This window comes from Tachypleus tridentatus, chromosome 9 (genome assembly GCF_004210375.1).
Source record: "Tachypleus tridentatus isolate NWPU-2018 chromosome 9, ASM421037v1, whole genome shotgun sequence".
NCBI lineage: Eukaryota > Metazoa > Arthropoda > Merostomata > Xiphosura > Limulidae > Tachypleus > Tachypleus tridentatus.
The window spans coordinates 40,256,419-40,284,306 of NC_134833.1; the positions used below are offsets into that span (position 1 = coordinate 40,256,419).

The following is a 27,888-nucleotide window of genomic DNA, read 5'->3' on the forward strand; positions in this document are numbered from 1 at the left end:
CTTAGAATAGAAGTATGCAGTATATGGAAATATCTTACATTCTATATAACATCTTAGAACAGAAGTGTACACGATATACATGTAAAATATTATTATTAGCCCATCATTAGGGTAAAATATAATAAATAAGTTATCATACTGGCACATAATAACAAAGAATCTAGATTAATATACGTTAACAAATAATCACATACAGTTTGGATTTATAAACTCTTTGTTTTAACATATAAAAAATAAAAATCTAATAACAAATAACAGCATTATTATGTTGATGTTTTAAAATATAATAAGAATATGAATTAGCAAATAACAAACAGTTGGTTTTATTAGGCTGCTGCATATGAAATGTTGGATTTTTAAAGGAAAATGTTAAACAAGTACATCTCTTTCTTGTTTAATTTATTTAATCAAAATAAGCTTCTGCCAATGAGTTGTAAGCTTATAAAAGCCATCTTAAAATGATTGGACATCCTTTGATGCAATGAAATATTTAAAGACGCTTTCAATTAACCTTTGGTTTGCAAACTTTTTTTTTACATTAAAGATGTTTAAAGAGTAATAACCTGCAGAATAAAGATCTGGTGAATATGAGGTAAAGTTTCATACTGAAACCCTTTTAGTTTTTGGACAGTAATGCGTAAGACACGAGGTCGAGCATTGTCATGAAGCAGTGCAGGTCTACGGAGATTGACTATTACTGGATATTTTCGTGAAAAGTTGTGGCGCATAATTTCAAGTTCACAACAATATGTGTTTGCCGTGATTGTTTCTCCTTGGTTTAAGAGTGGACAATGGGTCACACCTGATGACGACAAAACACTCACAATAAGATTCTCAGGGTGAAGAGGTGGTTTTGGTGCTTCTTTACAGTCAAACCACTGTCCAGATGGTCATCGATTATCGTATAAAATCCATTTTCTATCACAAGTTATAATTTAGAAAATGTGTCATTTTCTTTGGGAGTAAGGAGTGAGTTAAAATCCTCGACCCTTCTTGTTTGATGGTTTTCAGTCAGTTCGTGAGATACTCATATATCGAGCTTTTTCACCTCACCAATTGTTTCAATATGTAAAGAAAGTGTTAATTAATAAACACTAAGTTTGTCGAAAAGTTTTATTAAAGTTTGGCAGGTATCTGATTCAATTAAGGCTTTCAATTCTTCCTTATTAATAGCTGTCTGAAGGCAGCTCCGAGGCTCATTTTCGAACTGTGTCATCAGAGCGAAATCTAAACCAAAGCTGTGCTGTGCGTTCATTATCTTTGCCATCATTAAATGTATGACTGATGTTACAAGCTGTTGTCACCGTATTGAACTCGTACAAAAAAATTACACGAATATCACTTAACTATGGGGGACAAAAACAATATAAATATGGTTTAGTTTATGAAATATACAACAGCCTAATACTTTATCGTTGTATAAACAGATAACAAGAGAAACCTAATTCGCATGTTAATATTATAATTGAATACTAAATAGTCGGAAATAATAGGTCATTCTGTTGGTATAGTTGACATGAGACAAAATTAGAAAAAGATTAATATGTCGTTGGGCCCGGCATCGCCAGGCGGTTAAGGCACTCAATTCGTAATCTGAGGGTCGTGGGTTCGAATCCCCGTCACACCAAACATGCTTGCCCTTTCAGCCATGGAGCGTTATAATGTCACGTTCAATCACACTATTCGTTCGTAAAAAGTAGCTCAGGAGCTGGCGGTGGGTGGTGATGACTAGCTGCCTAGTCTTACACTGCTACTAGCTCGTGAAACAACATGTTGTATTTACGATAATAAATAATTTAATATCTCTACTTCCATATTATCATATAATAAAAGATAATAAATACTGATATATCATTGTATCGACACATTAAAAGAGGCTAAATTGGTGTATCATTCTTTGACAAGTAGTTACAAATATCTTAGAATCATATGCGACACCTAGCGACAAAGCCTAGGTTTCCATGTTATTGTTTGACAAGTTGTGGCAAATACCTTAAATTCATATGTTGTATGACGACACCCACTATCAAAGTCTGAATTTATGTGTCGTTGTTTGACAAGTGGTGACAAAAATATCAGATTCGTAGGTCGTTTTGTGACACCTAGTCATAGTCTTGATTTGTGTGCCGTTATTTTAATATATAACATTCTATTTCAGTTTAGTATGTCTTTCTTCAGAGAAATGTCTTGAACGAGTAACGTTTTCCATTACTTAACAAAGAAACATATATCAACATACCAAGATATTGGTCCCCATCTGGGACAGCGGTAAGTCTTCGAATTTGCAACGCTAAAATCAGGAGTTCGATTCCCCTTGGTGGACACAGCACATAGAGCAGTGTAGCTTTGCTATAAGAAACACACACATATCCACCAAGATATTGTCTTATTAAGACAAAAGATAACAGGAATCATCGTCGTATACAAGTTTGCTGTAACAAATACCCCATGTTTCTAAATCATCCCACTATGCATATACTACGAAGATCGATTGCGCATGCTGAACGTTTGTTCCATCTGCTTTCTTTTTGTAGTTTGTTAAGAAATAGTTTTCTTTATTCTTTACTAGTTCACGAGGTCATTCCGATAAACAATTTAGTGTGACATGTCATAATTCATTTTTTAAATTTTTCTATGAAAACAGAACGTCTGTATTGTGTGGACAACTAAGCAGCTTCGTCAGAGACTAGTTGCTTTCTAATGAAAATGTGATTATCATAGTGTTGCAAAATTTCCGAAAATACTAACAACCATAAGCTTTAACGGAAGACCGTCGGTTTCTAAGAACAAAAGACATTTATAAAAGCTTGATGACACTTAAATACTTTTTTAGCAATAACTTTTCAAACATCCAGTTACTAGAAGAGAGGAAGGTTGACTTCTTGACTGTGGTTGTATACTTTAATTTTATTACTTTTGAATTTCAAAAGAATAGCTTTTCAAGTTCGAATAAGTTTTCACATCTTCATATAGGACGCCACCTCCATCTTAAAATTAGAATAGGCTGTTCCATTTTATTATAAAAAGTAGTAACGTTATCTCATCCGCCAAGGATATAAATTCCTGGAACAAGAGATATCGAGGGAATGTATAAAGAACGGTTCTAAATATTTCATTTTGCAAGCGTAAGAACATAACATGAAGTTCATTATAATTAATAATTCTGAATAAATTTATCAAGTTAAAATTTCGGAGAAATGAATAGATAAACACTTACATTGTTTTTATTTGTTGAAATTCCTACGAAGCTACAAGCACAAAAAACAAAAACTATCTGTCCATAACCTTCTAAAAATGACGGACTAGCCAATCCGTGAGTTTATTTTTGTATGATGTAATAGTGAAATTGGCCAACGTGTAGAGTGAATAAACAGGATAAACCTGTTTTAAAATACATTTTAATATAAATCAAAAATGGGAAAAGAAACATTCATTTATCACCCATTATAATATCAGATTTCTCTGACGCATAATTAGACCAGGTCTAGGGTTTTCTGGTTTACAAAAAGTAGGTCAAACTTCCTTTCTGATAACTGTATCACAAGGTTCCCTTAGCAACGAAAAGAACACAAACCCAGAGCGGTTGTCAATAGTCGTGTAAACAGTTCTAGTTTAACAGAAACTTAAGTGTCTTTAATTGGTATTGTTTGACATGCAATAGTTGAATTTTTTAAGCGCCCATGACGCTCATCCGAATACGTATAAAATCTAATCACTGAAATCATGAGTTTTCTTATTCGTTCGCAAGTTATGTATGTGTGTGGATAAAATACACCTCATGTGAAGCTTTTGCATAGACTACATATAAAAATCATTTAAATTTATCAAAACTAAATATACAATAATTAATCATTTCTTAACATTTTATTTTCCCATGTGAGACTAGGTAATCCCGTATTGAATAGGTTTTTATTGGCAAAGACTAGTAGGAATTTTATTAAATACAAAGGCTCACCAGGATACGTGTTTAATGATAATTAAATTAATTAATTTAAATAAATAAGACTAGTTGGATATAAGGACGGATGAGATGCAATATATAATTGCAGAAAGTAAATATAACAGAGCTGTTTGAAAATATTAGGAAAGAAAAATTCAAGCAATAACTCAAATCTCTAGCAAGAAGATTATATTTGAAACGTTCAAATAATGATGAATATTGACATTCACTTCTCTAAAGGACGCAACCTCCAGAATGTTGTTGAAGGTTTATGATTAAGCTTATGTAGTTCGTCGTCTTCTCTCAACGGTTACCAAAAGCGGAGTCATCTTGGAGTAAGACGATATAGTGTGTTCGTCTTCATTCTTTTTGTTATAAACCTTCACTGTCAATGATACTCAACATCACTGTTAATAGAAATATAAATGCAACCAAGAAATACTTGTAAAAGTGCCAACTTTACAGAGAAAGCCTTAGTAATTGTGATGGTTTTCGAAAAGTTAAAACCCAGAATTATTTAGAGGTTAGAATAGGATGGATGAAATGTTTATTTGTTTTGGTTTTTTTTCAAAATAGTATAGAACAATATAAATAGGTTACTTCCATTCGATATAGTACAGTGTAAAATCAATTATTTCATCTTTAGAATGCCATGAATAAGTTAGTTTCGGCTTAAAAGAACACGTAACAGGATGATTTTTTTTTTTCGGTTCCGAATAGCATGGAATCGAACGAATGAACAAATAAGCAATGAGAATAGCATGGAACAAGATAGGTAAGTTATTTTCAAACCAAAATAACATGACAAAATTGAAACTATCTCGCTTTCAAAATAGCATGAATAAGCTATTTTCGGCTTAAAATAGCACGGAACAGAATGGATAAATAACTTACGGTAAGGAATAATAAGTTGTAGGATGTATAAAAACTTACAGTTAAGAATAATAAGTTGTAGAATGTATAAAAACTTACAGCTCAAAATAATGAATTGTTTGGTGGATAAACAACTTAAGTTCAAAATGATGAGTTGTAGAGTGGATAAACAACTTACAGCTCAGAATAATGAATTATTGGGTGGATAAACAACTTAAGTTCAAAATGATGAGTTGCAGGGTGGATAAACAATTTACAGCTCAAAATGATGAGTTGTAGAGTGGATAAACAACTTACAGCTCAGAATAATGAGTTATTGGGAGGATAAACAACTTAAGTTCAAAATGATGAGTTGCAGGGTGGATAAACAATTTACAACTCAAAATAATGAGTTGTTTGGTGGATAAACAACTTAAGTTCAAAATGATGAGTTGTAGAGTGGATAAACACCTTACAGCTCAAAATAATGAATTGTTTGGTGGATAAACAACTTACAGCTCAGAATAATGAATTGTTTGGTGGATAAACAACTTACAGCTCAGAATAATGAATTGTTTGGTGGATAAACAACTTACAGCTCAGAATAATGAATTGTTTGGTGGATAAACAACTTACAGCTCAGAATAATGAGTTATTGGGAGGATAAACAACTTAAGTTCAAAATGATGAGTTGTAGGGTGGATAAACAATTTACAACTCAAAATAATGAGTTGTTGGGTGGATAAACGACTTAAGTTCAAACTGATGAATTGTAGGGTGGATAAACAAATTACAGCTCAGAATAATGAGTTGTAGGGTGGAAAAACAACTTACGGCACAGAATAATGTGTAGCAGGATGTATGAAAAACTTACGGTTCAAAATGGAATACAACAAGATAGATAAGTGGATGTACTTTTAAGGTTCTGATAGAGGTAAAAGAATGGAAAGAGACTAGAAACAGAGAGAATAAAGGAACAGATTGAAAAAAAAAGAAAAGAGAGAAAAAAAGACTGAAAATAGAGAGAATAAGAGCATAAACAGAAATCGCCAAGCTCAAACGATAGAAAGAGGAAGGATTCAAGAATGACTGTAAGGTTAGAGCTAGCTGACCCAAGTTGCACAAGCAGGATGAACAGAGAAATGACATGGATGCTTTCTTTGAGATATATGAAAGGTTTGCTCAATTCAGAACTGGGACAAAGGCGTCTGGGTAATTTTTATCAGATCGCTTTTTTCAGAAGATGTTTTGTACTATGAAAAGTTATATAAATCGCTACAACTAAGTAGATGAAGGCTATGTCATGGTGAAGACAGTGAAGGCCTTACAAGATATTAGGTGCAACAGTGAAATCCAGTATGGTATCTGAGGATGGACAGTTATGTCTGGGTGTGCTAATTGAGGGATCAGTGAGAAAGTTTTTCATTGTAAAAATAAAGGTGGGCACTTCATGCTACATTGGAGAAGTTGAAGCCATATGTTTATCAAGCATTCATCTGATTTAGTGATTAGGAATATACCAGGCAGTAGAAGTTTGGAAGAACCAGGCAAAAAGCAAACTTATGAGGCATCAGTGAAGGAAAAAATATCAAGCAAGACCTCGTAATTCTGCATGTGTGAAAAGGTGAAATCTCGAATGTTTGAACTGAAAAAAGTTTAGGATAAAGACCCTTTGCTGCAGAAACTTTCTTACAGCACCTGGGCGAAGTTCAAGCACAAGACAAAGAAGAAAGGAACTTGCAGAATGGAGGACTGTAAGAGTGAGCTGTTCAAGATCTATTAAAATAATTATACTGGGAAAGTTAAGCAGATCATAGTACTAATAGAACACTAAACTCAAATGATGACTCATGCTCACAAGTCAATTGTGGGAGAATACCTAGGAGCAAAGAAAATGGCAGACAGATCCACCAGCAACTTTCATTCACTTGGGTCATTGGAGATGTGACCAGATTCTGCAGATCATGTGATATTTGCCAAATGACAATACCTAGAGGGAAGGTACCCAAGGCATCCCTGAGTAAGAAGTCTCTAATAGAAAAGTCGTTCAGCATAAAAGCACCTGCTTCTGACAAAGTTAAATGGTGTGTGCTGACAGGTAAGTTTTACCTCCTAGTACATCCCTAGATGTAATGGATTATGTGAGAATGTCAATGAAGTTTTAAAGACCATGCTGAACAAAATGTGACTGGAGAGATCACATGGTTGGTACAGGTATCTGCAAGCAGTATTATTTGCATAAGTAAGTGCAGGATTTTCACCCTTCGAGTTGTTGTACAGAAGAACAGTACGACGTCTGGGGTAGATAGTTGTACAGAAGGACAGTACGAGATCTGGGGTAGATAGTTGTACAGAAGGACAGTACGAGGTCTGGGGTAGATATTGAAAGAGATGTGGATAGGTGAAAAAGAGTCAGAAATGAAGAACACATATAATACATTAAGTATGTATTATACTTCAGAAACGGACTGGAGGATACCTGTCAATTTGTTCGAGAGAGTTTGTATGCGGATCAACTGCTTCTGCACAGACTTCTGGAAGCTGAAAATTGTGACAAAGTTTGTCTCTAAATCTTTGGGCAGCCCAGAGGCTATTATGACGAAACTAAATGAGGCCAAGGTTTCGCTAAGATCAACCTCAGTAAAGTCTATTGGGAGATCTCAATGATGACAAGATCTAAAACAAAACAACTTGTTGACACCAAACGGATGTTATCAGTTTAAGAGAATGTAATTTGGTTTAGTCAACTCATCAGCAACACATCAAAGCATGATGAGGAAGATGTTAACAAAAACATCAGCATCAAATATAATGTGGATGACATTATGACCCACATAGCCAGATGCGAAGACTTTCTAAAGTACACTTAAATAGCCATTCAAACGAGTGAGGACAGCAGGTCTGACCATTTTACCATCTAAGTGCCACATCAGTTATTCTGTGCTGGACTTTGTTAAACACAAGATGAGTAACTAACAGTTAGCCATTAAGAGTAGAAGGGAACCCACATGTAAGATGCACCAAAGAGCAAGTAGCAAGTAAGATTCTTTCTGGGGTTAGTAGTATACTACAGTAAGCTTATCCTAAACTACATTGAAGTTGCTGCACCCATGAATCTCTTGACAACAAGGTGAAGTGGAAACAAGCACAGCATATGACAATCCAGAAGTTAGAAAATATGTTGGGAAGTTCATCAATTTCTAGAATGCCAGACTTAAACGAAGTGTTCATTGTTCAGACCAATGTTTAACTGGAATTGGAATTCTACTCCAACAAGAACATGAAGATGGACTGTTTCCGTTAATGTATATAAGTAAAAAGCTGTTGAGTAGTGAAAATAAATACTCTGATCAATTAAGAATGTCTGGCCATAGTATTTATCATCTATCTGGAAGTTCCAGGATTACTTCTATGGAAACGAGTTCAACATCCAGATGGACCATCAGCCCCTTACATAAATCTAGAGGTAAAAAGTCAACAGTGCAAGAACCATGAGGTTTGTTTTGTATCTTCAGAACAAATTTTGGTATAGTGTATGAGTAAATCCTATGCGTGAGCTGAGAACAGTCTTTACATATTATGCAAGAAAAATATTGTAACTATTTTTATTTAAGAGGGGCTTATTATTAGATATACAAGATTCATAAGTTCAAGAGTCACTGTTTAGTTTACTTAGTAATTTAACATGAAATAACACTATGTAACAAAACTTTTACTTTTTTTTTTGTTCCTTGGCAGAAAATGTTATTTCCCAATTGCTTGTGCCTAAAGTAAATGGAGAAGACATATGTTTCTCTTCAATCTTTGCTTTTGTGACCTGGGTAATGAAATTTTCAAATTTACCCATTTTCCAGAACATTCCAGGTAGATTCAGTTGCTGATTCGTTTTAAAACAAATTTTCTCGAACTTACAATAACTTTCTAGAATGTTGTAGAAGTCAAAGGAAGCATCACCGACATTTTTCAAGCTTCTTCACTCGTCAAGACGAACTCTGCATGTGCCACAATATATCTGGTCTGTGCGAGACAATTGGAATTACCTGTAACCCGAAAGAGTGGCGCCTCTTCATTGATAGCTCATACAGAAGCCTAAAGCTGTGTTGCTCCATAACGGGAACAAGTATCCGTCTCTTTTCCCTGGCTCATTCGGTGCACCTCAAAGAGGAATACAACAGTGTCAAGACCTTGCTAGAAGCCTTGAAGTATGATGAGTATGGCTGGGAAGTTATCGGAGACTTCAAAATGGTGGTATTCCTGATGGATCTCCAAGGAGGCTTTACCAAGTTTTCCTGTTATTTTTGCCTTTGGGACAGCAGGGACACCACAGCGCACTACAACAGGAAACACTGGCCACAACGGACCGAGTTCTCTGTGGGCAGGCACAATGTCAAGTGTGTCAAGTGTCTTATAAAACAATTTGTCATAGCTCTTAATAAGGAGTCTGCAGCCTTTAAGTACCTTCGAAACTTATTCCCTAAGCTGTTTGAAGAAAAAGTCAAAGCTGGTGTCTTTGTTGGATCACAAATAAAGAAGATATTAAAGTGCAAAAAATTCCCCAAGAAGATTAGAAGAAAGGAAACAAAAGCTTGGGGCAACTTTTTCGCAGTGGTTTGAGGCTTTTTTCCACAATCACAAGGCCGAAAATTATGCGGAACTGGTTGAGACACTGGTGAAGAACCACGGCAAAGTGGTTCTTGCAGGATGCCTCTGAAAGTCCATATTCTTGACGCTCATCTAGATATATTCAAGGAGAACATGAGAGCATGCTCAGAGGAGCAAGACGAGCGCTTCCACCAAGATATACTGGACTTTGAACACCGCTACCAAGGAGCATATAACGAAAACATGATGGGAGATTATATTTGGGGGCCGATACGTGAAAATGATTCACAATATAGTCGCAAATCTCGAAAAACTACTCACTTCTAAATATTTTTGTATAACTTTAGTGTAAATACATGTAAATATTGATTCATATATTGTTTTATTCAGACCTTATGTAAATGAAAATGTGCAAATTTGTCCGTTTTTACATAGAAAATAGATTAATTCTAAATTTCATTATCCAGGTCGCAAAAGCAAAGTTTGAAGGGAATAATGGCCATTTTCTGTACTTTTACAACATAAGCAACTAAGAAATGACACATACTATTCAGAAACAAAATTTGTGTTACATAGTGTAATTATTTAGTTTTCATAAGAAGTATGCTAAAAGTTAATTATTTTAAAAGCGATAATTATGACAAGTTTTGTTTTGTAACTCTGTAACTTTGTAACATTGTGTATGTAGTTTAATTGTTGGACTAGGCTTTTGTAATACTGATGACGCCATTTTCTGTCGTGTTATGAATACGTGTAGGTAAAAAAACAAGTTAAGTGAACGAGAGTGGAAATAAGGTCAGATTGTATTATTGTCAGTTTAGCTACAATGGGTGCTTTCTTAAGTTAGTTTCCCAGCATGTATTATAATAACAGAGATAGAGAAGAATGTTTTCTTAAAGGATATTCAAAAGTGACTGAATCCATGTTTGGATTTTGATGAGAAACAAACAATTTAAAGCTCTGAATGCAACTGTGATAAACAATTGTGTAACAAATTTTTGTTCATAAATTTGGCTTATTTTGCATATATTATTTAAAGTAAATGAATCGTATTGTGCCTATTTATTTTTGGAATTTATCGCAACAATTTACAAACACTTACTGTAAAAAATCCGGCCCAATAAATACTTAATGGTATGTAACATGATGGAGAAACTTTTTCTGGTTTCGAATAGCATATAGCAGGATGGATAAGCAATTTGTGGTTCCGAATAGTTTGTAACAGAACAGGTAAGCTATTTCTGGTTCTAAATAGCATGAAACAGGACAAATAAACAACTTACGGTTTAGAAGTACAGTCATGTGAAAAAATTAGGACATCCTATGAAAGCCTGTGTATTTTTGTAACATTTTTGTATATATAGATACTTAATCCTAATTTCAACAATACTGAGAGATTATAGTAATATAACTAAACAATTAAAACTGAAAAAACGACCTTTCAAGATCTTCTGTAAATGCATATTCTAATTGAGGAAAAAGTTAGGACACCCTACCCCGTAATTGCTCGTGTTACCCCCTTTGGCTGAAATAGCTGCAGTGAGACGCTTCTTGTAGCTATCTACCAGTCTCTGATATCGGTATGAAGAAAGTTTGGTCCACTCCTCAATGCAAAATTCTTTCAGCTGTGAGATGCTTGAGGGGTTTCTTGCATGTACAGCCCGTTTCAAGTCACCCCACAGCATCTCAATGGGATTAAGATCTGGGTTTTGACTCGGCCATTCAAGGACTCTCCATTTCTTAGTTTCCAACCAGTCCTTGGTGGATTTACTGGTATGTTTTGGGTCATTGTCGTGTTGCAGGGTCCAGTTCCGCTTCAGTTTTAATTTTCGTGCTGATGGTCTCACATGATCCTCAAGCATCCTATGATACACAGTAGAATTCATGATGGATTCTATGATTATGAGCTGTCCAGGTCCTGCTGCAGCAAAGCAGCCCCAACCCATGACACTTTCACGACCATGGTGTTCACTCTCACTTCAACAGTCAGGAGCACACCAAACTAATTATTTGAGGTTTAAATAGAGCAAGCCTCATTCAAAATGCTGAGTAACGATCTTCTAATCATGTGCACCTGGTGTGATACACCTGTGTGTAAGTTGAGCCATTTTAAGTGGGAATAAATGTGGGGTGTCCTAACTTTTTCCTCAGTTAGAATATGCATTTTTATAGAATTACATTTACAGAGGATCTTGAAAAGTCGTTTCTTCAGTTTTAATTGTTTAGTAAAATTCCGAAAGTTTCTCAGTGTTGTTGAAATTGAGATTAAATATCTATATATCCAAAAATGTTACAAAAATACACAGGCTTTCATAGAGTGTCCTAACTTTTTCACATGACTGTATATGGTATAAGATGGAGAAGCTACTTCAATAAAACATGAGATATGATTTAATTTTCAGAATAGTGTGGATAAGCCATTTCTCGTTTTAAATATTATGAAATAGGACAGATAAGCTATTTCTGGTTTCAAATAACTTGGAACAAGTAGTGTGAGTTATTTATGATTTAGAACAGTGTGGAAGATGATGGTTAGAAAGGACAATGATAATCGACACGATATTCAATATCAGTGAAAAACTGAATGACAAGCAGAAGGAAAAGCTACAAGATATAGTGATCGATTCTATTTTGGTTACACGTCTCAGTTATTAAACTTTACACCCGAACACTTAAAACTACGATTATTATTATAAATTTCTGCCAAATTTCAAAGGTCATCTCCAGGACTACAACAACGACTTTTAACCCTTGAATCACAACAGGCTTTTATACATTATGGACTCAAATCAGAAGACTAAATCGTATGTCGTGAACTATCTGCGCTGTGCTCACCGCAGAGATAGATACTCAGATTTTAGCATGACAAGTCCTCACGCTTACAATTGAATCATTTAGACCCTCATGATATCTTTAATGCATATGTGTTACAATTGGCGGTTGCATCAGTGACTATGCCGTCTAATGGCGCTTTCGAAATATATTTATAAATTTGCTCAGAACTGAGGAATAACCGAAGTAAAGGTACTTCAATGCAAGAAATAAAAATTATAACTCTTACTATGAATCAATTTTACTTGTTAATACGTGTTTTAGATTTGAGGTTAATTTGTCAAACAAAAGAAAAACAGGACTTCAAGAACAAACATATATATACATACTTCATGTAATCCCAGCACTATATATACCGCACTATCTGCTCACATATTAGGTTGTTCGAGAAATAATGGCAGAGTTTCACATTAAAATTTTAGTTATTTATAGGAATAAAAGACCCGTCTTTTTTAGTATTTTATAGGAATAAGAGACCCGTCGTCTTTTTTCCAACTCTATATACACCATTGAAAACTAAAGCTTTCTTCTATTCGTTAATGCTTTTATTCTTTTCTAAAACTTTATTTCCAATATTTCAACCCCTATATTTAATGATGGAAAAAAAGTTGCGCATCATTTTTTGCATGAATTGAAACTTGGTCATATTAACTAAGCATGGGCGAAGGAACCACCTCCGAACGTGCAATACAGCCTTGATTTCAAAAGTTTCATCATGAAGGTATGAGTCTTGAAGATAAGGAGGGCAGAAGACGTTCTTCTACTGTTGAAAACGACCAATTGATAGCATTAGTGAAAAGAAACCTGTACTAAACTGTTCGCGAAATGGCAAAAGAATTAGATGTTGACATGTTGAAAAGGTGAAAAAGCTCGACAAGTGGGTTCCACACTAACTCAGTGAAAATCAGAAAAATCGCCGTTTTAAACTGTGCTTTGTACTGATTTTGCACAACAAAAATGATGTATTTCTTCACCAAATTGTCGCTTTCGACGAAGAGTGGACCCTTTACGACAATAGAAAGCGATCTGTGCAATGGCTCAGCCTTAACGAGGCTCCAAAACATTTCCTAAAGCCGAAGTTTCACCAACAGAAGGTTATGGTCATTGTCTGATGATCTGCGGCCGTATTTATCCATTATAGCTTGCTCAACCAGGACCAGAGCATCATTGTGGAGGTTTACTGTTTAATGCACAGAAAGTTGCATAAAAAATGCCAGCACTAGTCAATCGAAGAGGACCAATCTTGCTTCATTATAATGCTCAGCCATACGTTGCTCAAATGACGCTCCAGAAGCTTAATGAATTGGGCTACGAAACATTGCCTCATTCTCCTTACTCCACAGACATGTCGCCTACTGAGTATTACTTTTTTAAAGCACTCAGACAACATTTTACAGGACAAAAAAGTTCAACAACACAGCAGCAGCAGAGAATGACTTTAATGAATTTTTTTAGTTCTAAGACTTCAGAGTTTTATCTTCATGGCATAAATAATCTCGTTTCTTGTTGGCAAAAGTGTATAAATTCATTAGGTTTCTATTTTAATTAATAAAGTTGTTTTTGAATTTTTGTATTTCTTATTCATGTTAAAATTTAAAATCCAACGTTATTTTTCAAACAACCTGATAAAAAGATGTGTATTTGGCCTGGAATATTATTGTATTTAGGACATTCCACTCGCACTCTGAATGCGATTGGAATGACGAAAAAATTAGATAAGTGGGTTCCGCACGAGCTGATTGAAGATCAACAAAATCTGCATTACGAGACCTGTCAAGGATGAAGCTCTAAAAATTGAACGAATCTGAAATCGATGTTCTGCCTCATCCACCTTATTCCCCAGACCTTTTCCCTACAGATTTTTTTATTTTTTTAAGCACTTTGAAAACTTTTGAACAACGTTTCCAAAACGAAGCAGCTGCAGAAGAAGCTTTCAGGGAGTTCATTGACCATAGAAACTGATTTTACAGCAGGGGCATAAACAGTATCATTACACGTTGGCAAAAGTGTGTTAAAGCAAATAATGCTAAACTTGATTAAAGTATGTTTTATAATACTGGTTTATACTTTTCCAAACTTCGTAGCTCCAAAATAAATTCATTTCTGGACAACCTAATAATTAGAATTAAAGTCGTAAAGGGAAATAGAATATGTATCTAAACTAAATACACACATTTATCTGGATTTTTTTCATTTAAGTTTGAAATTACACTGTAGGTCAGAGCTGGGAGCCAACCACAAAACATTTAGTTTTCATACTGTGAGACTAATTTTGGGTTATTATGCAGGTAAGTCTACATAAATAATATGGTGGACGTAAAACTATTGAGGCCACGTCTTACCTATTGCTTAGAGTGCAATGACTGTGAATCTCATGATTCATGGTCAGTTGATATGATTTGTTTTGAATTTGCTCAAAGTTATAAGAGGGCTATATGTACTATCCATCCCAATATCGCAGTGAAATATTAGATGGAAAGCAGCTAGTCATCATCACACACAGCTAACTCTTGGGCGACTCCTTTGCCAACGAATAGTTGGCAAAAACGAACTTATTTGATGATGGGGATAAAAAACCGCGATTCTCAGGTTGGAAATCGGCTGCTCTAACCATATAGCCATGTTGGGTCCTCATGGTTCAATGCCATAATAACGCGCTCAGATCTTAAGGGCTGTGGGTGCGCTATATGACTAAAGTTTGTTTGTTTTTGTTTGTTTTTCGAATTTCACACAAAGCTACTCGAGGGCTATCTGTGCTAGCCGTCCCTAATTTTGCAGTGTAAGACTAGAGGGAAGGCAGCTAGCCATCACCACCCACCGCCAACTCTTGGGCTACTCTTTTACCAACGAATAGTGGGATTGACCGTCACATTTTAACGCCCCACGGTTGAAAGGGCGAGCATGTTTGGCGCGACTGGGATGCGAACCCGCGACCCTCAGATTACGAGTCGCACGCCTTAACACGCTTGGCCATGCCGGGCCCTATATGACTAAAGATCAACTCCCATTAATCAGTTCTACAAGTTGAGGAGTTCGGAGTTGTTCACTAATTGTCTTTCTTCTAATACAGAAGACTCAAACTACTTAAAACTATTTTTATTTACATCATTCATATCTTGAAAAAATACTTATGTCACAGTTACACCGGTATTGTTAAAGATATTTCTGTAGTTTCTATTGATTTTGAACATTTGAAAATGGTAGCAGTGTGGAAAGAAGATACTTGACAGAAAGAGTAACTGGATAAGTTTTAACAAGCAGGAAGAAATTACAGTTAAGTAAATTACAATAATTTTGATTTCATACATTGATAAGTAAAACCTACTTGTGGTTTAGGTGGTTTAGTCTATTCGTCATTCAAGAAGCTTTAATCCTAAATTACAACAACATATTAAGCCATGGAATTACAATAAGAAATTTTAGCATTACAATTAAAACAAAACTTTAAAATTAAAATTTACATAAGTTTTAACCTTAGAAATACAAGTTTCAACATAAAACTTTAACATTTAACTCTAGGATTACAACTTTAGATTTAGAATTGTCACAACTGGCTGTAACCCTAAAATTACAAAAGCAAGCTTTAAAACTAAAGTTACAATGATTAGCCCTAACCTTACAATTATCAAAAGGGTTTAAAACGCCACTGCTTTTTAATTTTTTTTATAAATTACTGATGCACTAAAGTATTTATAGATATACTATTTTGTTAGTTATATTGTCCCTAATTACATGTGGGTCGCAGGGAATATTAAAATAGAAATCCACGAACGGTACGAATAGTTCCACTAATTACATTGTATTTTACATATAAAATGAATAGTTTAAATCAAATTTTAAGTCAGTTCTGTCAATTTAGTATTGTAACAGGAAAATAAAAGAATTACTTAATATTGTGCAATATGTGTATTCCACTGGCATTTAACAGTTCATAAACAAGTCTCTAATTTAGAGGTTAAAATTACCTATTCATCAGTAAAAAAACAATGCTAAACTCGTTGTATTAAATGCTATTATCCGAAACAGTGAAAACGTAAATTCACGAAATAATATAAAATAAAATATATGAAAAAGACTGCTCAAGAATATTTTCAAGTAATCTTAGCAACATGTACTTCGCCCACAAAATAATTCAGCTAAATCGTAAGAGTGGATCATTATAAAGTACAATATGTCTTCTGTCCTGTCGTTAACAGTTCATTCTAGCGTTGAATATGCGGTTTCGTTGTCTTTACGCTTTGTGATATCAAATATATAAAACGTTTAAATTTATATCATAACACCAAATGTTAAAATTTTCAAATCTCCGTTAATAAGCTTTATATGGCTATAAAGATAGAGGTAGTTGTTTAATAAATATTATAAATAAACAGTTCGCAAGGTATGTGAACATAAGTTTATGATTGGTTTCTTTGATACGTTAACTATTGCGTGCAAAGACCTTGTGGATCAATGGCGGTAAAAGGTTATTGTGAAATACTATGTATATACGTACTTAGAACTGTTAGAAATTATTCTAAAATAGGAACAAATTCTATATTCCCATTAAGCTGCAGTGAGCGTGCACATAACATGACAGATTAAACAACATGGCCGCCCAAATAAAACTTATTTCACGTTTACAATAAGTTATTTTTTTTTGAATTTCTTGCAAAGCTACTCGAGGACTATCTGCGCTAGCCGTCACCAATTTAGCAGTGTAAAACTAGATGGAAGGCAGCTAGTCATCACCACCCACCGCCAACTGTTGGGCTACTCTTTTTACCAACGAATAATGGGATTTACCGAAACATTATAACGTCCCCACAGCTGAAAAAGCGAGCATGTTTGGTTCGACGTGAATTCGAACCCGCGACCCTCGGATTACGAGCCGAATGCCTTAACCTATCTGACCATGCCGGGCCATGATAAGTTGTATCGACTCGTTTTGAGGAGGATACTCAAAGATGGATGCTGTTTTTCCCAGATGATACGCGATAAGTTCTTTAGATTGTGATATGCCTGATGTATCTACAAAGAGACAACTCAGCGAATATGTTTGTCATAGCAAATACACAGTTCACTCTCGGCAAAAAGGATGTTATTTGATACATCGGGGGTTTAAGGTATGCTGATTTCGAAAATAGAGGAAATCGTGGAAGTGCGGTTCTGTGGAAATAAAGTGAATTTTTTTCCATAAACTTGTTCTCGGGGTATTGGATTGTCCCTTCCCACTGTATGAACTTGTTCTCCGGGTATTGGATTGTCCCTTCCCACTGTATGAACTTGTTCTCCGGGTATTGGATTGTCCTTTCCCACTGTATGAACTTGTTCTCCGGGTATTGTATTGTCCCTTCCCACAGTGTGAACTTGTTCTCCGGGTATTGGATTGTCCCTTCCCACTTGTATGACAAATATATTTAGTCCATTCAGTTTCGTGACCTTCATCCCTTTACAAAATTCTTTACCCGTCTCTGGAAATTTGGGGATTATTAATGTTATATTTCTTTCCTTTCACAAATTTGTGAAATAAAGTTTTAAACTACTAATGTATGACATACTGTTGTAGGAAAAGACGATTTGGTTTGTTTTGAATTTCGCGCAAAATTAACTCTAATTTAGCAGTGTAAGACTAAAGAAAAGGCAGTTAGTTATCACCACCCACTGACAACTCTTGGGCTATTCTTTTACAAACGAATAGTGGGACTGACTGTAACATTATAACGCACCCACGCCTGAAAGGACCAGCATGTTTGGTGTTACGGGGATTCAAACCCGCGATCCTCGGATTACGAGTCGAGTGCCTTAACCATCTGGCCATGCCGGGCACAGAAAAGACGGACAACTAATTTTTATTATAGTTTATAATAAAAAATTAGGATACCTTTATCAAACAAATTGCCCAGTATGGGAGATTCGGTAAATTTAAACACTAGTGTTATAACTCGCTGACGTAGAAAATATTTTTAGGAATTTGATTTAGAGTGAAACTCCCTAAGAATAAACATACAACTGTAATTTCTAGCATTCTTTAATAAAACTCCAGTAACGCCTCGTTGATGTATTATTTTATATCATTTTACAAGACATCTACGTACATTATTTATCATTATTCGTATCATCATGCTAAGCTACGAATGGTTATAATACTTATTAACTACAGATTAATATACATTGTTTTTATTTGCATTCTTTCATACCAGAACTTACGCGAGCAATGTTAAGTGGAAGTCTTAAACACAGAGTCTTTGTTACAGTTATTTCTGTATAAAATAGAATGATCTGTACACTTATTGTTCTAGCGCCCTCTTACATGAAATAGTTTTTCGATTTTTCTCTTTTGTTTTATGGAAATACTTACAATATATTTTCCCATTGTAACATGTTTGTCCCACTTTAAATGAAAGTACTTTCAGCAGAAGAAAACGCGTCAATGCCATTTACTATGTTCTGTATAGGTGTACAATGATTGTGTTACTTGACTCAGTAGTGCCTTTATGTCCATTTAACCTTGTCTTGTGGAAAGACATTTCAAAATTGCCAGGGAATACATGTATATGAAAATAAAGTATTTTTCATGTAGTCTTAATTTGACCTCTTGACACATTATTGTATAAATCACTTCCCACTTGACTCAGTAACCCTGTGTCACTTGACTCATTATTGAAACACTCTCGACTTGAAATTATACGATCCTTATTTTTAAGCAAGACCGCGTGGTTGGACGCTCGATTCGTAATCTAAGAATCGCGGATTCCAACCCCGTCACACCAAACATGCTCGCTCGCTCTCAGCCGTGGGATGTTGTAACGAGACGGTCAATCTCACTATTCGTCGGTAAAAAGAGTAGCCCGAGAGTTGGCGGTGACGACTCCCTCTAATCTTACACTGCTAAATTAGGAACGGCTAGCGCAGATAGCCCTCGTGTAGCTTTGCGCGAAATTCAAAATCAAACTAAATGAATATTCCACACCATTTCAATCCTTCTTAGCTAGAAGCACAAATACAGCTGAAGGAATTATCAAAACGCTAAGTTCATACATAAAGCTTTGTTAAAATTGTCAAAACGCCAAGTTCATACACAAAGCTTTGTTAAAACTGTCAAAACACTAAGTTTATACATAAAGATTTGTTAAAACTGTCAAAACGCCAAGTTCATACATAAAACCTTTATTAAGAGTGATAAAACTAATAAAAACTAAGGACGCTTTCAAATTCTGGACTACAAATCGTGATTAAAAATATACTAAAATCATTCCGACAAATATCTATATATTATTTAATCATTTACATTGAAGACGTATATTCTTGTGTATACCGAGACACAATTCAACAACATGTAGATCTCCACTGTACTACTACCGTGATATATGTGTAACTCCATTATCTCATTCATCTATTGTGTACATGTGATCGTTTGCCAATAACTATCGCCTACTCTCTGTACCAGGGTTCAGTCGAGAATTCTTCCTACTGGTTCATGCAATAGTTGTATAATGGTATCTTACGTGTGATTTGTCGCTTATAGAAAGAATTTGAACTTGAGAATAACTTGGTCAATTTCACTCAGATTCGCTTCTGAAGATAAAAGGTTAAGACTTGCTACTGAAGCTCGACCATTTAATATAACATTTGACCTCTGTTTATTCATGCATATTATTCTTTGTGTAGTTAGACACTCCTTTTATTTTCACCCCCAAATGACACAGTGGTATGTCTCCGGATTTACAACGCTAGAAACCGAGATTTATTACTCGTGGTGGGCAGAGCACAGGTAGCCCATTGTGTAGTTTTGTGCTTAATTTCAAACAAACCTTTTATTGCCAACTTCGCTTACTGAGATACGGCTTATTTCACTGACAATTCTAAAGTTTTTACATTTTAACCATTTTGATACAGTTTGTTTCACTAACCCTTCATACGAAGATAAAACTTAACATTTAGGTACAGATTATTTCACTAACCCTTCTTAAGTTTTTACACTTTAACCATTTCGATAGATTAATAAACTGTACCAAAATTGTTAAACTGTACTTACATAAGAAGAGTTAATGAAGTAAGTTAGATACAGTTTATTTCATTAATATTCTTAGGTAAATAAATTTTATTTTGCCCTAATCATAACGCAATATGTCCTCCATTTTTCAACTTGCATTACCAGCAAACGTTTTGCTTATCCATCCGCTTGTAAACATTGTTTGTGAACTTAATAAAATTCACACTATTTATTGTCTTCCATGTATAGCAAATCAGTATACCTGTTCTTCAACTACTAGGTCTTAGAATCTCTCTTTATTGCGGAAACCAGGTAAATTTGTGTCCAGTTTTTAACTGGAAAGCGCTATTTAGACTAGACAGGAAAGGTAAAAATGTTTAAAGACAGCAAGGCGTTCTGTAAAGTTAGAAATGGATCTTAACAAGAGAAAACTAAAACCTAAGCTGAATTCGAACTCATAACTTTGCACAGCTTTAGCTAACTCAAGTACTGGATCGACTGAATCCACATGCACTCTTGCTCCCACACAAACCTAACCTGGATAGCGTAGTAATGGTTATTTTTTTTATTACTATCAATGATATTTATCCAAAGTTACCGATAATACTGAGTAAAATTGCCTTCCTCTTAACTTGAAGATGACCTAGAAAGATCGAAACGTTGTTCTCTGCTTTATTAGTACACACTTCGATTCGTAATTTCACAATGTTTTCATATAAAAATGAGAGGCCCAGCATGACCACGTGGTTAAGGCACTCGATTCGTAATCTGAGGTTCGCGGGTTCGAATCCCCGTCACACCAAACATGCTCGCCCTTTCAGCCATGGGGGTGTTATGATTTGACGATCAATCCCACTATTCGTTGGTAAAAGAGTAACACAAGAGTTGGCGATGGATGATTATGACTAACTGCCTTCCCTATCGTCCTACACTGCTAAATTAGGAACAGCTATCCCAGATAGCCCTCGTGTAGCTTTTCACGAAATTAAAATACACAAAATATCAATTAAAGACAAAAATATGAAAACCTGTAACCTAAACATTTTTCAAAGGTGGGCCTTTACTTATCAAAGATCGGGTTCTAGGGTTTCGTATTTTTATCTTTAATTTGTATTTAGATGTTTATTTGCTCTCCAAGGAAGAAGTTCTCAAGTTCTTCACGATAGTTGCCCATCTTCACGTAAAAACTTTACTTATGTGATAGATATTTAACTCGTCATCACATGAATACCTACAAATCTTACACACTCAATATTTCTCTGAAACAAAATTTCACATTTACCCTGATTTATTTCACCCAGGTCAACACACCGTACCTGAGTTCCTCACTGAGTGTGTTTGTTGTAATCACGTACGGTTTACGAAGGTATTGATCAAACGTCAGGTTTTCCAAGAGTTTGGTTGTTCTTCGCTGTCAACCGACTTCAGAAAGATTCAGACAACAGACGTACTGCTTTGATCCAGTTTTTATATGTTTACGTTCAACTTCTGATGCAACAGTCACGAACTTTCTCGTGTATATAAATCAATTAAACCTGTGTTGCGGACTTTAGTTTCAACTTTATTAAAATTTCCCAGAAACTATTTCCTGTATTTGTTATAGTAACTACTAGATTTACCTTTAAGTTCTAATTATGGCTGGTAAATTGTTTTTCTTAAAATTTTCATTAGATTTATATAAATTCGAAACATCTCAGAACAGGCTAATTTAGTTTACTAAAAAGCTTGAATAAGCTAATTTAGTTTATTAAAGACGTACATTTTTGAATTTTAAAAAGCCTAACTTAATGAAGTAGATTAAAAGTGAATGCTTTAAACGATATGGTTTATACTAGCTTTAATCATAATAAACATGTAGGCTCTAATGATTAGCTGATCACTAGACATTTACTGATACACAACGCAAAAACAATCACGAATTATTTGTACGTTATAATCTATAGAATAGTGAAGGAAAGTGACAAGGTGGTAAAGTAGTTGATCATGTGAGTAGCATTGTTAACATGTTAAAACAGACTAGAAAGAAGTTTACAACTTCCAGTGGAAAGGTGAATTAATAACATCCTTGTTCAAGAGCTGTCATTTCCTGCAGTTGTCATTAGGTCTACCTGGGCCGCCCAGTGGCACCGCGGTATGTTTGCGAACTTAAGACGCTATAATCCAGGTTTCGATACCGGTGGTGGGCAGAGCACAGATAAATCATTGTGTAACTTTGTGCTTAATTACAATCAAACTTTCTACATGATTTCATGTATATTATTATCACCGTTATTCGATTCTTGTCTGATAATGTTAGATTTTTTTCTTTTTTTTTGTAACTTTGACCTTGAATTTACTGAAAGCTTGCTTTCAACTCTGAAGAGGTAATGAACGTAATGCAACTTATAGTTCGTATAAACTCTGCCATTTGAAGCCAATCTTGGTTTTCCTTATGTAGTACCTTCCTTCTCCGTAACGATCTTAATCTCAGCTGGGATCAGCCGGTAATTTTGTAAGCTAAGGATTTTTATACTTGGGTGGGTGGCTCATACGGCAACCATATAGGAAGAGCATGTTCGGCGAAAGAGATTCGAACTCGCGACCCTCAAATTGCGAGTAAAATGCCCTAAACACCAGTCCAAGCGTTACACCTCTACTTAAATTAGCCGTAAAAATGTAAATATATTCACTTTAAATAATCTATTTCTACCCATATCTCCCCCTCATAATACTATTTATTTGGTTTCGATTCCTGAAGTGGGTTTGGTTTTGATTTGCTTAAAATTTCGCGTAAAGCTACACAAGAGCTATGTGCGCGAGCCGTCCCTAATTTAACAGTGTAAGATTAGAGGGAAGGCAGCTAGTCATCACCACTCACTGCCAACTCTTGGGCTACTCTTTTTCCAACGAATAGTGGGATTGACCCTCACTTATAACGCCCCCACGGCTGAAAGGTCGAGCATGTTTGGTGTGAGGGGGATTCGAACCAGCGACCCTCAGATTACGAGTCGAGTGCCTTAACGACCTGGCTGTGCCAGGCTTACTCAAGAGGGGAAGAACACACATAACCACTGTGTAGCTTTTTTTTGTTTAACAAAGAAACAATCTGCCCGTGGACAATCACAATGCATTTCACGTATTTAGTCTGCATTCATGTAATATTTCTGTTTTGTTTAATGCTACTTGTTAGCCCCTGTAAGCATGTATCAAGCACCAAGGTGTATGTTTAGGAGAAATTAGATTATCTCTATTTTCACTAAAATGGTGAGATGTGGTACTAATTTACTGTTATCATTTTAGCATTGATTAAATATATATGAGGCAAAACAACAATTATCTTCAGAAGTGAAGAAAATTCTATATTCTGTAACTTTATATATGTCATAAAAATCTTACACGAATATCTCTCCACAGTCTTCATACAATGGCAAACAATTAAAAAACACTAATCTTAACGACAGTTGTATTGTTTAATTCATCAATAAAAACAACATATTACCTAGTTTTGACATTTATATGATAAGTGCTCAAAAACTACTGTTGATTACATTGGTTAGTAAATTTGTTATCTTTTTTTTTTTTTTTCACTCGGCTTTAATTCTACCAAGATATGAGGCCGGCCAATCGGGTATTTTGTGTTATCCAAGGGAGATTGCTACTGTCAAGAGTAACCCTAAAGAGTAAATATACTTTGGGGTTTTGGACCCGCAACAAGCTGAATGGGAGTATAACGCCCTAGCTGAGTCGTTTTCTTAGTTTACCTCCCCAACCCCCACTTTCACACCCCCAATTTTAAACGAATAAGCATTTCATAAAAAATGCTAAAACGTATTAAAAACATGTTTCCAATACTTTATATTCAAGTGAAATTATTTACTTTTGTTTTGAATAGAATAACAAATTGAGATGTAAGTTTGTGCCAGCTTGTTTAAACCTCAAATAAATAATTTAGATCGTCTTCGTGCACGAAATACTAAAACCAACAAACGTAGTAAACGCATAATACTTTTAACACGTTAGTATGGAGAATAAACTCACGTCTGTTTCTGTATTAAGTTTGGGTTTTAAAAGTGCACAATATAAATTCATATGATAAATAATATTATTCACATCGTCTTAGTTTTAGTTTCTTTTGTTACGAATTTTAATGAATTAAATTTTTCAATGGCAGGTAAAATACTTTAAATTAAGCTTTAAATAAAGCAATTCCAACTAGTTGAGCTAACTTATATAGTGTGTAGGTTATTGTGCTGAACTTATGATAAAAAATATGAGTAACTATAGCATAATAAATAAGTTAACTTTAGTACAATAATCTAAGAAAGATGTTTATTGTCTACCCGTATAAACAATAGTAATGCACATAATAATAAAAATAGTAAATAAGCTAACGTTGGTACAATAATCTAAGGAAGATGTTTATTTTCTACGAGTATAATCAATCACAGAGTACATAATAATAAAAAATACGAATTGCTATAGCATAATATGTAAGCCGATGTTGGTACAATAATCTTAGGAAGACGTTTATTTTCTACGAGTATAAGCAATCATAGTGTACATAATAATAAAAAATACGAATGACTATAGCATAATAAGTAAGCTAATGTTTGTATAATAATCTTAGGAAGATGTTTATTTTCTACGAGTATAAGCAATTATAATGCAGTCAAGCTAGCTTTTTCTTTGACGTGACATTATTAATTGAAAAACTGGGCATCTAAAATTGAAAATGTTGTGAGATATGTTTCATCGAAAGTTGTATTTCACGTTTCCCACATTCTTATTGTAGCTATTGCAAAAATAATAATGTACACTTCAAACAACCAGAAAAGTCTTCACCCATTGCTATTATCAATGTAATTTTATCCATTATATACTATTTCAGGACTTCTCTTTCATTACGGCCCGGCATGGCCAGATGGTTAAGGCACTCAACTCCGTAATATGGGGGTCGAGGGTTCGAATCCCCATCACACCAAACATGCTCGCTCTTTCAGCCATGGGGGCGTTATAAGTTACTGTCAATCCCGCTATTCGTTGGTAAAAGAGTAGCCTGAGAGTTGGTAAGTGGGGGGTGATGACTAGCTGCCTTCCTTCTAGTCTTATACAGCTAAATTAGGGGCGGCTAGCGTAGATAGTTCTCGTGTAGCTTTTCGCGAAATTCAAAAACAAACAAACAATTTTTCATTGAAGACATTAAATCAACATAGTTTTTTACAGCGTACTCAGTCTGAAAACCTTCACACTCATTAGAAACATTGTCCCTTAATAATACTGTACAGTTTAGACTAGCTCAGAACCATTTTACTTATTATAAATTTTATTACAATGTAATGTTATACAGTAAAACCGTCTGTCTTGTCAGAGGTGTGAAATTTACTGTACACGGGAAAACGCACCCATTACAAAATATTACGTCTTGTAACTTTATAAGACTTATATGATCATAGAACTTAGTTATCCATCACAAATACCTTTCAAACGTAATTATACACAGATTTCTCTACTAAGAACCTTCACACCGCCTCGGATTACAAACCTTGTTTTATAATAATTTTATACAAATGCTACTGTCCCATAATTCCTCACTTATTAAACATATTGTTACATTATATAGTACACTTTATATGAAACTATCCACTTTGCCCTTAATTTAGTACAATGTGTTTTTTGTGTTTTTTCTTATAGCAAAGCGACATAGGGCTATCTGCTGAGCCCACCGAGGGGAATCGAACCCCTGATTTTAGCGTTGTAAATCCCTCGACTTATCGTTGTACTAGCGGGGGGCTAATTGAGTACAATAACATATTCTAGCGTATTTTTGTACATTTTTATCCCTTCTTGAAACACAAACATGATTACTATAAACACTGTTCGAACATAATGTTGTATAATTACTCTCTTCCAGAACTTTTTCATTTATTAAAATTATTGTTCTAACATAGTTCTGTGCAACTATTTTTTTTCGATATCATTCACTCACCTCAGTTATATGATGTGCATCACGTAGTAAAATTTGAGATGAAACGAGGTAATAATTGTCTAACGCATAATTCACTTTTCGAAAAAATAAAATGGTTTACTTGGATCAGCAGGTGGGAAGGCTTAACATTATCAACATTGCTCTTGACGTACAGTTGGTAACTCAACTGTTAACTAATGTGAACGGTATCCTGCATTGACTTGGTATCCTTTAGACCACAAAAATAAACGAAAGCAGCGCCACCCGCTTCGTGTGGACATTATCGACTTTTCCTGAATTGACTCTTTTGCCAATAAACTGAGAAAAAGCCAATTCTTAATCAGAAGATAAGAATGCTACCACTGCATATTTAAGTCTGAAATTATAAAAGAAGAAGTGAACGCAAACTTTCACTTTGGTATTTGGAGAATATTAAAAGCAGAGACATGAACCTCTCTAATGTATAATGCTGTAAAGTGACAAGCTGCTTGAACTAGCAAAGACAGGACGAGGATACTTGTTTAAGAGTGTAAATATGGAATGAATTAAAGGCAGAACTAATATACTCTTTAATGGTGTAAATGTGAAATAAATCAAACGTAGTAATACTAAGGTACTTGCTAAACATGTAAATGCGCAATGCGAATAAATGAGTATAGATAAAGTGAACATTATACAAGAGCTCAGTAAATTAAGATGCTTAGAGACGTTTTGCAATTATATATTTTCAATACTGTAATCGAAATGCACTATTTAAAGGGGATAGAGTATTAATTGGTTTGTTTGTCTCGTTAATACTAAGTTTCATAATGGACTATTTGTAATCTGTCTAAATGCAGAATCGAACCTTAGACTTCAGCATTCTAATTCCAAAACGTCACCACTGACTCACTGAGTTACCTGGATATTTGATAGCAGTATATTAGTAAAAACTAACCTAATGTATTAAGATTAATAACTTAGTACAAAACGAAACAGAGACAGTGACTTGGGACATTTAAGCAAAAACAAAGAAATGTAATACAGCGGCGTCTTCATACAATTGCTGAGGTATTAGTCCTATTTCAAAGGCCTGGCATGACCAGGTGGTTAAGGCACTCTTAATCTGAGGGTCGCGGGCTCGAATCCCTGTCGCACCAAACATGCTCGCCCTATCAGCCGTGGGGGTGTTATAAGTTTCGGTCAATCCCATTATTCGTTGGTAAAAGAATAGTCTAAGAATTGGCGATGGGTGGTGATGACTATCTTCCTTCCCTCTAGTTTTACACTGCTAAATTAGGGATGGCAAGCGCATATAGCCCTCAAGTAGCTTTGCGCGAAATTCAAAACAAACCATACCTATTTAAAAAAAAAAAACAGATTTAAAACATTTGGCAAGTAAAAATACGGTACAAGCTTTTTTTAAGCCTCACATAAAAATGAAAATTAGGAGCAGCCATCGGTACTTCTGTTTATAACACGTAACATGTAAATCATGTTTACTACGTGCATTCTATTGAGAAACCACTGTGGTGTTAAGGCTCATTTAAAAGGTTTCGTAATGTTACACAAGTGCCATCAGCACATTTCCATTTTACCTTTTGAACTCATAGATAAAAACGGATAGTCAGCTAACCAACAGCGTCATCAACAACTCGAGATATACTTTTACAACGTACCCATGTCTCTAAGGTGAATTGCAAATAACCGTATTCACAGATCACGTCAGCAAAGGGACAATAACTGAAAGTCTAAGAACGTAAG

The 27,888-nt window shown here is 34.9% G+C and overlaps 1 protein-coding gene across 7 annotated transcripts in view; it reads right to left on the bottom strand.

Annotated features, from left to right (window-relative positions):
* LOC143225112 (uncharacterized) overlaps positions 1-27,888 on the bottom strand; it is an 86,323-nt gene that overhangs the window by 42,220 nt on the left and 16,215 nt on the right. For 4 of the 7 annotated variants that reach the window (XR_013013618.1, XR_013013617.1, XM_076453904.1 and 1 more), the window contains exon 1: positions 26,167-26,358. The exons of 1 other annotated variant lie outside the window; for it this stretch is intronic. The gene's annotated coding sequence lies outside the window, so the exon portion shown is untranslated. Of the gene's footprint in view, positions 1-2,239; positions 2,689-26,166; positions 26,359-27,888 lie in introns of those variants that run through there. 2 more of the 7 variants (XM_076453905.1, XM_076453902.1) reach the window with 1 other exon arrangement.